Genomic DNA, 11,461 nt, shown 5'->3' on the forward strand with positions numbered 1-11,461 from the left:
GATTGCCAATAGCTGTTTATAATGGATTACTAATGTATAGTATTGCAGAATCCAAATGTATCATAAAAAACTAAATATTTAGGTATTATGGAATAGGAATAATTGTATATTTTTTGTGACAAGAATTATTTATTAAAAATACATTTACAAATCTTTAGGTTTCCAATACTTAATATGTATAAATATAAATATGCATATTTGTTTTTGTTTGTCTACTTGCTCGTTAACCAGTGTGTCCATCTTCTATTTTTATTAGTCATTATAGCTACCAGTCCACCAACTTCTCCAGAAGGCACTTGGTCATATTTATGTGTTTCCATTATAACACACTTTTGGGTGCCACCTTCTTACCTAGTTAGAGCATGATAACAAAGTGTGTCGCATCATCACTCTTTTACATGAATTACAAAGAGCAAAATGGCTGGGCCCCTGAACCTGCACCATAAGCAACAGACAACAAAATCCTTACACAATTGCAGTGTGCTGATGTCACCACCATAACTACTAAAAATATAAAATGAGAAAAATAAGTTAAACTTTTCCAAAGATGGAAAAACCATACTTACACGTGCTGAAATGGAGATTCATAACAAGTAGATAAAACTTAAATCAAAATATTGTGGATTTTTGTGCTTAAAATACATTCGTAATTTGGCACTGATAAAAATTATTTAAATGGAAAACAGTTAATCATTGCTTGATAATCCTCAGGATAGTTTAGGTAAGAACTGCATGTAAGATGCTGCCTTTGTAAATCTTTAAAAGTGACAGCAGACTATTGACAGTATCTAAATTTAAATGGCTGAATTTGAGTTGAATTGAAAATATTTAAATTTGACTCACTTTAACAATATAAATCAAATGTGGACTTTTTTCTTTTTTACCTGCATACGATTCAGTCCTTGCCACAAAATGGACAATGTAAAATCTATTTTTAGTTATATGTATTGCACATTTCTGTGATGACTTTTGTGAACTTTGAGAGCATATTTTGACATGTATTCAGCATTCTGTTCCTCACCGCACAATAGTAATAGGAGACAGGTACAGTCACTTAAGGCAGAATAAGCAACAGCAGTCTTTACATTCCATGGCAAGAACCATCTGCGACAGATTCATGATCCTGTTCGTTTTTGACAGTTCTTCATATGACCCTGAAGAAGTGCTGATAATTGGGCCTTTCATCATTAGTAGCATTGGACTGTCATGCAATAATGAGTGGTCATTCAGTGTATAGTTCTTGCTTCTCAGATAAAGGATAGTGATACACAAGTGGGTAGTTTATTTTTTATAAGTATATATATGTTGGCTGTAATGATTAAAAAAACTTTGAAGAGCTGACATTTTGAAAAGTATTATCCCGGAGTTATATAACAAACTGAAAAAAGATAAAATACAGAAAAAGAATGTCACCATTTTTGTATATATCCTGACCAAATAAGAGGCTGTCAAACTTTCAGTCACATGCTTTCCCTGAACAATTTGCCTACTTTGTTTTACAAAGAATATACTAAAATGTTAATCATAATTGTTACACATTTTGCCTAACACCAATCTTCTACTATGTACAGTAAATGGAATACATTCTGGCAAAAAAGGTCTTATCTATCAAATCTGACTTTAGAGCTCTGACAGTGTAGGAAATGACATCAGTTGAAATATTCCTCCAATTTAAAAGGTTATTTCTGGACATATTCTGTACTGGTTTATTCTGCACACCTTTTTACTCATTGTTTTTTGATGAACCCCAAGTTACATTCACATTGAACCCACAATGGCAAATGTATTATTGGAACTTTTTTTTTAACAAAACTTTTATTGTTAATAATTTTGCAGAAGAGCACAAACTTGATTGTATACTATTAACAGAGTTTTTGTTGGTGGCAAACACCCCAAATAATCTGACAGAGAAAGATGAACGATATTTCCTAATAGGGACGCTTGGAAATGTTCTGGATATGGTTATTAGTAGAAGTTTAATTGCCATGAATTTTAAAAGCTTTGGCTATATGTGATCATTGTTGTTTGATCTTTGAGATGTCACTGGTAAGGGTTGCTAGCCAAGCAAAAACACATTTGTAAAAAAGTATGTCTCACACAATAATGTTACTGAGAAACTTTATGTCATATGTCATGTACGGACAATATGTAGCCTGAAATGTACATTTGCAACTTTCCATGTAAAAGTCAAAATTTATAAAAAGAAACATTACTGGTGAGCATGCATATATTCACAACAACTCCGATCCATCCGTACACAAGATTTAGGAAAAATTGGGAAATTATGTATTTTTCGATCAAGTAGGGAAATGCAACCAAACCAAGTAAATGATAAGTCGAAATAATTCATATAATCAAGCCATTATTATAATATGCTTTGAGCCATTCTCTTGGAATTATGTGCTGAATTTGGCCACGTGATGTTACTTTTTGAGGTTTCCATGAAGTTACAATCAAAAAAGGAAGAGAATTCCCAGTTTTATTTTATTCAGAGCAGCAGAGATGCAAACTACTTTAAAAGGGAATCCAGGAAAGACACACTTGCAAGGGTCGGGATTCAGAGTGTCTGTTGTAAGTGGAATGCTAGAGGTCACTGCAGGAATCTGATTCTCCCACCAGGAAAAATGTTCCGGACCACACCTTGGACAAAATGCAGAAAACCGTCCTTGGAGAGGGTTTGTAAAAGTACCTGGAGAGGACAGACATTGAAACAAAGGCTGGAGGGCTTGGTTAGAAAAATCACTTATCCTCCAGATAAACAGATTGCAATCGTAGGACTATCTGCCATTACAACCAATCCAAGGTAGCCCCTTGGAAAATAAAAACCTGGCAGCATCAGCCTGCTGGAAAGAATCACTCAGTATCTGTAGGAAGCACCCAAAATTAGGCTTATGGCTGACTTGGGAGGCCTTCCGGTATCATATTGACATCTCCATAAATATTTCTAGGTCAGACCTTATGAGAGCCTTTCATTCCTCAGACTGAGGGAGTCTGCAGTTAGGCATGGATTGAAGAATGTGGTGGATTGGAGGAGAACAAAAAGCCAGAGTACTAATAAAAATGTGGATGGTAGGAAAGAGTCAATCACAGTACGCTGTTCTCACCCTGTGCTTGAAACCTCCATTATATCCTTCTTTGTATTCCTTACTTTTCTAATAAAAAATAGTTCTGATGAAGATTTTGACTTGATTAGTTGAATTTTGGCTACCTGAAATCCCTCTTCCCTGTCCCCACAAGGTTAACTAAAGGTTAAGATAGAAATGCTAATACAAGCTAAAGTGAAAGCACAAAAAAAGAAAACAGCCAGAACACCTAAAGCAAAATGTAAATTACGAAAGTCACAAATAAAGAAAGCCCAAAAACCTACACTAATATCTTAGTTAGGGAAGCACCATACCATTTACTATTTTTCTCATTAGATAGTGACACCATCTTACCTCCATTTTAAAACATTTTTACCTTTTACTGTTTACCAGTTACTGGGCTGGTTGCTGTGATAAGGCTGATGTTGAAGCGATACATAATATTATCATTGATCGATTATTAAGGTGGCTGTGTCACATGCTTGCTATCTTAATCTTGATCTACAAATGTGCGCTACTTTGTGCTTTCTTTGGTTAGAGTTACTGTAGTTTTTGCTCAATTTGGCTTCAGTTGTTTGCTGGTATTATTTGACTACAGTTTTTCTTGTATTTCTTTTAAAAAGATGATTTGCTGGTTAGATTATCATCCCTTTAAGCCCTTTTTTTCATTTCATAGTCATTCCCAGCAAAAATCATTCTTAAGAGCAGACTTGAGAGGGTTGTAATCAACAGTCATGTTTTACTGAGACAATGAGATGACATCACATGTCATGTGACTTTCATACCACATTACAAGAAATGGGTGGTGTTGCTATACACAATATAGCAGCGCACATGGAAATATACATACAATTTGTAATGTTAAAAAGAAATCATCTTAGCAAGTGTCATAAATTGCAGACTTTTGTGAATTATCTAGGATTTAATAAATTATTCTTGTTGACTTATTCATTTTTTTCCTGAGGTTTTGAATGTCAAGTGAATTTATCATCACTTTCATTTATTACCATTGTTTTGTTTTATTCTAGTGCCTTTTTTTATTATGTTTGGTAGTTCCCATGACGCCATCTAGAGGGTACGGCCATTCTTTGTATTTGTCATCATGACGTTAAGTGGTGTGGTCTTGGAAGTCATATTACGTGACGACATCAATGCAGTGTTATTTAATCCCATGCCATGTGCGTACCTGTGTCCAAATGTATGGATACAAATCAAAACCTTTCCATTTTGATCCTTGACACCTTTTACTCAGATTATAGACTCTGAGGCTTTGGGCTTTGATGTACATTAGTTTCTCTTCCTGGTTCTGACCCTCACTAGTTCTTTTGACTGATGCTTTCATCTGCTGATTCCTACCATTTCTTAGTGATGCCACCTTCTTATTCCTTGGTAGTACAGTAAGATTAGGCACAATATGCTAATCTGGTAAAATATATCCTACAGTAAGTAAAAATGCCAGTATTTGTCCTACGCCTCAGGCTTATAAGAAAGCATTTCAGGACTTGCTGTTTAGTAATGTATGCATTTTCTCTGAACTAGTATTACATATTGTGTTTATTCCCCATCTTATTGCTTCTCATAGCTGCTTTTTAAGATTGTTTATGGCAGTTAATACAGCAAACATAGCACAGTGAGCTATTGACATGAATAAATATGTGAAAATTCACTTTGATTCAAAGTATTCTTTCAAGAAAAACTCAAAAAAATTGTTACAAGAGTATTCCTAACATTGGGTCAACAGCTATATGGCAACTGCAATATACATTAAAGAGAAAATATAAAATGGATGATTCAGTCTTCAAACAGAAAGGCTAATGCTGAAAAGTTTAATTAGAAAATTATAAAAGTTCTCAAAGTAAACTAGGCTACTTCAACTTTTGTATGAAAAAAAAAACACATAAACTGTCATCAGTAAAAGCTAAAAGAAAAACTTATAAATGACTGTCCTATGAGGCAGAAAGACCTTTGTCAGGGACAAGGCCATGCAAATTAGTAAAACAAATTATTGTCATTATTTGCCTTAGTGATCACATTGCTCAAATTCTGTACCAAGGGAACATATAAGATGGATTTTCTGCTTCAAAAGACGCTAAAATCCGTTAATAAAGGCACTATATATCTGAATTCAACAGGCTGAAAACATGATGTGACAGGCGGTTTGACACTGCCCCCCACTAATTTCCGCTATTTGTAAAGCAGCTTTTTTGAACTGAAACAACTCCGTATAACAGGTCAGAATGGTGGTGACCATGTCAGCCTGTAAATAAAAAACTCAGTATAGAGGGAAATAAGCAGCCATTGATTTTTCAGTGAAAGCGCTTGGAGTCCAGGGAATGCAGCCAAAGCGCAGCACCAGCTGCTCTCTGCTGGAAGTCTTTGTGGCAGAGGGGGAGACGCAAGAGAAAGTTGCTCTGTTTTGAAAGACAAAACGACAGAAACTTAGAGGGAAGAGACATAAAGCTGTCCCCGCTTCTGCTTGACTTGGTAGGGAAAGCTGAGATCTCCTGCCCTGGGTAAAATTAGATCTAATGAAAAGGGTGACACAAGAATGTCTTTTTCCTCCTTTATTCACATAATTAAGATGTTTTTAATTAAAAAAAAAAAAAAACTGGTCTTGATTCCTACAAATGTTAAAGATGCATTTACATATCTATACCCACATACATATGCAAACCATTTTGTGTGGCATGAATAACTGACATGCAAAAGATAAAGATAAAACTCTTGGTACTTTGATGCTGTTATCAAAACAGCGTGACATTTATCTTAAAATGCCTTTTTTGCATAGCTCTTGTTTAGACTAACATCAGATTAAGGCTACAAAGAGCAAACACATTCAGAAAGCTGATGCCTATCCAAGAGAAATTTAAATTAAAGTGCTCTTATTGTAAATAAAGCAGGAAAAATTTATAAACCATGGTTAAAGAAAAAGAAAAGCTTAACTGGTGCTTCTTTTGTGTTGTCTTGTCTGAGTGTAACATTCCAAATTTTAATCATGATTTGGATTTAAGTAATTGTAAAATATTATGAAGAAAAGTACATAACAGTTTTTAGTTTTAAGTTGTACTGCTATAGGCTTTCTGCTATGTTGTACAGATTATTAAAAAAAAAAACATACAAATATAAATCCCAGGAAACTTAATTAATATTTACTAAATTAACAATTTGTCAGCCTATCCCAGTAATCACAGGGCTGGGTCACATGGACAGAGTGCCAGTCCATCGCAGGCCAAACACATACATCCACACACACACACACACTAGGGCCAATCTAGCAATGCCAATATTCTTACACATGTCCAAAAAGTGAAGAAGCCTACATTACACGGTTACAGTGGATTCAGAAAGTATTCAGACCTCTTAATTTTCTGAACACTTTATTATGTTGTAGAGTTAATGTTAAATGGATTCATTTGCAATTTTGCCCATCAGTCTCATAACTCAAACACCCATAATGACAAAGTGAAAACATATTTTTAAAAAGATTTGGAAACGTATTAATAAATGAAAATTGGAATTTCTCCCTCATATAAGTATTCAGACCCTTGAATCAGTAACGTGTTAAAAGAACCTTTGGTAGAATTTGCAGCTTTGAATCTTCATGTGGAAGTCTCTATAAGTTTTGCACATGTGGATTTGGGCAGTTTATCTCATTGTTCCAGGCAGATCTTCTCAAGCTCTGCTAGATTGGATGGGAACCTTCTGTAAACCATCATCTTCAGCTCTCTCCACAAATGCTCCATGGGGATTAAGTCTAGGCATTTGCTGGGCCATTTACATTTACTTATTTGGCTGAAATGTTTATCTAAGGCAACTTACAACATTTATGATACAATTGATTACATTTCTTTTGGTTTTTCAATTGGAGCACAGGCAGGCCAAATGACTTGCTCATGTGGCAGGCAGCAGGATTTGAACACACAACCTCAGGGTTTGAAGTCCAAAACCTTAACCAATACATCACACTGCCTGCTTTACCAGCCACTCAAGGACAGTCAAAGAAGTCACTCCAGCATTGTCTTGGCTGTATGCCTCAGGTGATTCTCGTGCCAAAATGTGAATATTTTCCCCACTCTAAAGTCACATGCACTCTGGACCTCTCTGTATTTGTCTGCCTTCACATTTCCTAAATTTTGATCAGTCTCTCTGTCCCAGCTACTGAGAAGCACCCCCATAGCTCGATACTTCAACAACAATGCTTCACTTTAGAAATGGTATTAGGCAGGTGGTGAGCAGTACCTGGTCTTTGAGAGACATAGTGCATGGTGTTTTGCCCAAAGAGTTGAAGTATTGAGAATATTTTTACATGTGCTCTCAGAGTTTTTTAAACTATTATATGCCTTTTACTTAAGAGTGGCTTCCATCTAGTCACTCTAACATAAACGGTTGATTGATGCGGTGCTGCTGAGATGGTCACCCTTCCAACAGGTTATCTCCTCAGAGGACTTCTGAAGTTCTGAGGACACTGTATCTGAGTGTGAATCACAGCAGCAGCTGATCGGAAAGAGAATTATCGCTATACGGCATTAAGCACACGCTGTCTCTGCCACGGCAAAACGTTTCAAAGCTTTTCCTGTATGGACCTCGCGGTTCAAAACAGTTTAATCCCAAGAACTTTAAATGCAGCCAATCAAGTGCTCCTTGTAGAACTGTTTGTACTTATAAGTACAATCACCCCACTGTAAACTTGCACTATAGTTATAATATCGCACAACCTGAGCCACTTTATAAAGCGCGTATTTACATATGATGACGATATCATTTTTAAGGTGAAATGCAGCAAAATATGTTTGTTAAATTATACAGATAAAACTTTAACTTCATTTAAATAATCTATATTCTTCACTGGGAGTGTCGTTAAGGATAGAATAATTAAACATGAACTACGAAGATATTTCAATGTTCTTTAAACGTTTTGAAGAATCGGCGCTAAGCTTACAGATGGCTTAACGTCTATTACAGAGCTGATTGTGTGGCGATCGGTTACTTGGGGAAAGAAAAGCACTGACTGCAGTGACGGCTGCGCCAATATATATTGAATATAAAACAGAAAGATAAAATAACAACACAGCTAAAAACGCAGCAACAAATTTCGGCAAAAGTTAAATGCTTGTGTCATGAGCACGAGGCGGCTAGTGTCTGCAACAGACGTGGCCATCCACCGTGCATGACATTGGCGGACGAAGGAGCCACCGATTCTTTCTCTGCCCAGTGCCACCACAAGCTTAGTGCCGCCCCTGAGTTCTGCTGCAATAAATTATTTAATCGAAGTGAAACATGTTTAATAACGTGCTTTAACTCCTATCATCATGAAAATGACATCACGTATACATCTCAGTATTTTAGTTATTCAGAGAGCTGTAATATCACAAATGTAATGGACTCTGTGTCCAGTTGGAGGAAGAGAGCCGGTTTAAGAAGCAAGTAGTGATTCACACACATAGAGCACATAGAAAATCAAATACAAAACAAAGCATTTAACGTGCTACTTTAATTACGATGTGATTTTAGAAACTGGTTAATTAAACGATTTTAAAATGAATTTTATGATGTTCTACTTTAATGACAAAATAAATACGTGATTAAAGTGGAAATGTCAAGATTGAAGTGGACATTTCGTGCTTTTTCCCCACCGTGTGCCTTTTTTCTCTGTACCCTAATAAGCTTTCATATGACACTCAGACAGTGGGCTTACAACTCGGCTTTCCACGGCGACTTTGATATGTGACTTCTTTTTTATTTCCGGCACTGTGCGATTTTGTGGATGTGAGCTTTCATGTTTCTCCAACACGCTATGTCACTTGATCAACTTCATTTTGTTGATTATACCACGGCTTATTTAAACAAATAGTATGTTTTTCCTTTGCCTCCACTTGGTATTCGCTGAAATTCTTATGTTTCCCCCCCGTGCTTTTCCCATTGTATTTTCACAGAAGGCTGCGCTTAAGAGCGATTTATATTGATTTGCATATTCAAATAGGCGTAATTCTGGGAGGATTTGGGGCGTTACATAATGCGCGTGCACGAGCATTAGTTTTCACGCTGATCGGGATTTATGTAGCGGAAGAACGTGGAAGTTGGAGTACGCACAGATTCCTGCATCTGGATTTTTCTGTGCGTAAGCACATTTCGGCTTTTGTGCTTACGCCATGTTATAGTGCGAGTTCTACGCACGCCGTTATACATGAGGCCCCTGGTGGGTCGAAATTTCTTCCATTTCACAATTATTGAGGCCACTGTGCTTCTTGGAACACTCAAAGCTTTAGAAATGGTTTCATACCATTTTTATCTATGATTCACCACAATTTGATTGTAGGAGCCTACAGAGAGTTTCTTGAACTTAATGGCTTGGTTTTTGGCCCAACAAGCAGTGAGAATTGTAAGACCTTATATACATAGGTGTGTGCCTTTCTACATTATGTCAGTTCAACTTAATTTGCAATAAGTGGACTCTAATTAGGTTCTAGACACATCACATGGACAATTTAACCCAAAAGAATGCACCTGAACAAAATGTGGAGTGCCTTATATACTTCTATTCACTTAATTACTTACTTTTATTCTATGTTAATTAGTATTCTCTTATTTTAATTCTTACTTTGTCTTTTTTTTCTCTTTCTTCATCATGTAAAGCACTTTCAGCTACATTATTTGTATGAAAATGTGCTATATAAATAAAGGGTGTTGTTGTTATATACAGTTTTTGATTTTTAATAATATTGCAAACGTTTCTGAAAACATATTTCATTTTGGCTTTATGGGTTAATGAGTGTAAATGTATTAACAAAAATGGCAAGTATATCTATTTAAAATTAAATCTTCAACACAATTAAGTGTGCAGAAAGTAAAGACATCTTAAATACCTTCTGAATCCTTAGTATATTAACGAATATTGACTTTAATTATTTTTCCTTTTCTTGATATCTACAGTATACTGTGAGGTACATTCCATCCACTGTGGCAACCCCTAACGGAGGCAGCTGAAAGAAGAAGAAAAAGAAGGTACTATAAGGTACATTCATAAACAAATTTTAAAAAATCCAAAAATACTGCAGAATTTGTGCATTGAAATCTTAAAAATAATTCTAATACATGGATTCTGAGGTCTTGGAGGCATATATTTATGGGCAAATTTTAATTTATCTAAAACTTAATTACACAAAGGTCATTCAAAAACTCATGTAATTTCCTAACCTGCTTAATTCAGACCAAGGTCATGTTGGTACTGGATGATATGTCAACTAGTATGGGACACAAGGCAGGAACAAACCCCAAACACACACGCACCCACCCACACACTAGCACCAATTTAGTTTTGCCTGATCTTAAGCATGTCTTTGGACATTAGGTGGAAACCCAGAGCACCTAGAAGAAACCCACACAGCCACATAGAGAACACGCAAACTCCACTTGTAGGACACAGTATGTGAACCCTGCTACCCTTACTGCTAGGCAGTAGCACTACCACTACACCACCAAAGTAAGTAAAAATATAACATTTCTATCTTTATTTTCAGATAGAGCATATAAGTTTAAAGAAATTCATTGGTTACCTGGTTTTCAGGCAAATCTATACAGAGTTGGTAGGTTTTTTCTTTGTGGATGCTCATGTTCTTATTATTCCCTATTTATTTTTATAATAAAATGCCTTCAAGTAACAGAAGCATCTGTGTCTCTAAATTATGCCGGATTAAAGAGGCTGGATTGTGACATCTACACAGAATACCACATGGATTGAGTATAATTCTGTATCAGTACTTAAAGTTCATTAAATACAACAAACACATCAAATCTGATATAATAAACACATTTTGAATTAACAGGTACAGTTAAATAGTACATCATGTTCTTTCAAACTGGAAGAGTGCAGAAGTGTGTGCCGATAAGAAAAAAGTTTTAACAGCTTCCCTGAGCTAAAAGTATTTAAGAGTTCTAATTATTTTCCTAAACTTAAAATGGAAATGAAAAAAAAAATGTTTTTAATTCAGTAAATAGGTAATAGCCAGTTAAAAAAAATCACACATCCATCATCCATCAGTTGTTTTTTTCCACTTTTGCATTACAAAGTGATATGGTGCCGAACCTTAATATGGAAGATGTACAAATTAATCCTTTGAACCCCTGAAAGTCTGAGAATTTCAATTGTTGGGTCCCTAGAAATATATTTAAAAAACACATGCTATAGTGTTATAAATCACTCACTGTGAATAACTAAGTTTACAAGAAAACACAATGTTTCCTTTAATTTTTGCCTGCTTTACCTTTGTAATTGCATGCTTTTGGCTTCCATGCATTTAACTAACTAGAGCTTCAGTGCTGGTCTAGGGGCTGGTTGAGGCTGCTGCTAATTTAGTATATTGACAAACATACAGTATGTG

General features: G+C 35.6%; 1 long non-coding RNA gene across 1 annotated transcript in view; it reads left to right on the plus strand.

The window, feature by feature from the left end:
• Window positions 1–10,094, plus strand: part of LOC120532690 — a 38,488-nt gene extending 28,394 nt beyond the window's left edge. Inside the window, exon 4 of the long non-coding RNA XR_005634342.1 lies at window positions 10,014–10,094. This is a non-coding gene — a long non-coding RNA (uncharacterized LOC120532690). The remainder of the gene's footprint in view (window positions 1–10,013) is intronic.
• The last annotated feature ends 1,367 nt before the right edge of the window (window positions 10,095–11,461 follow it).

This window comes from Polypterus senegalus, chromosome 7 (genome assembly GCF_016835505.1).
Source record: "Polypterus senegalus isolate Bchr_013 chromosome 7, ASM1683550v1, whole genome shotgun sequence".
Taxonomy (NCBI): Eukaryota; Metazoa; Chordata; class Cladistia; order Polypteriformes; family Polypteridae; genus Polypterus; species Polypterus senegalus.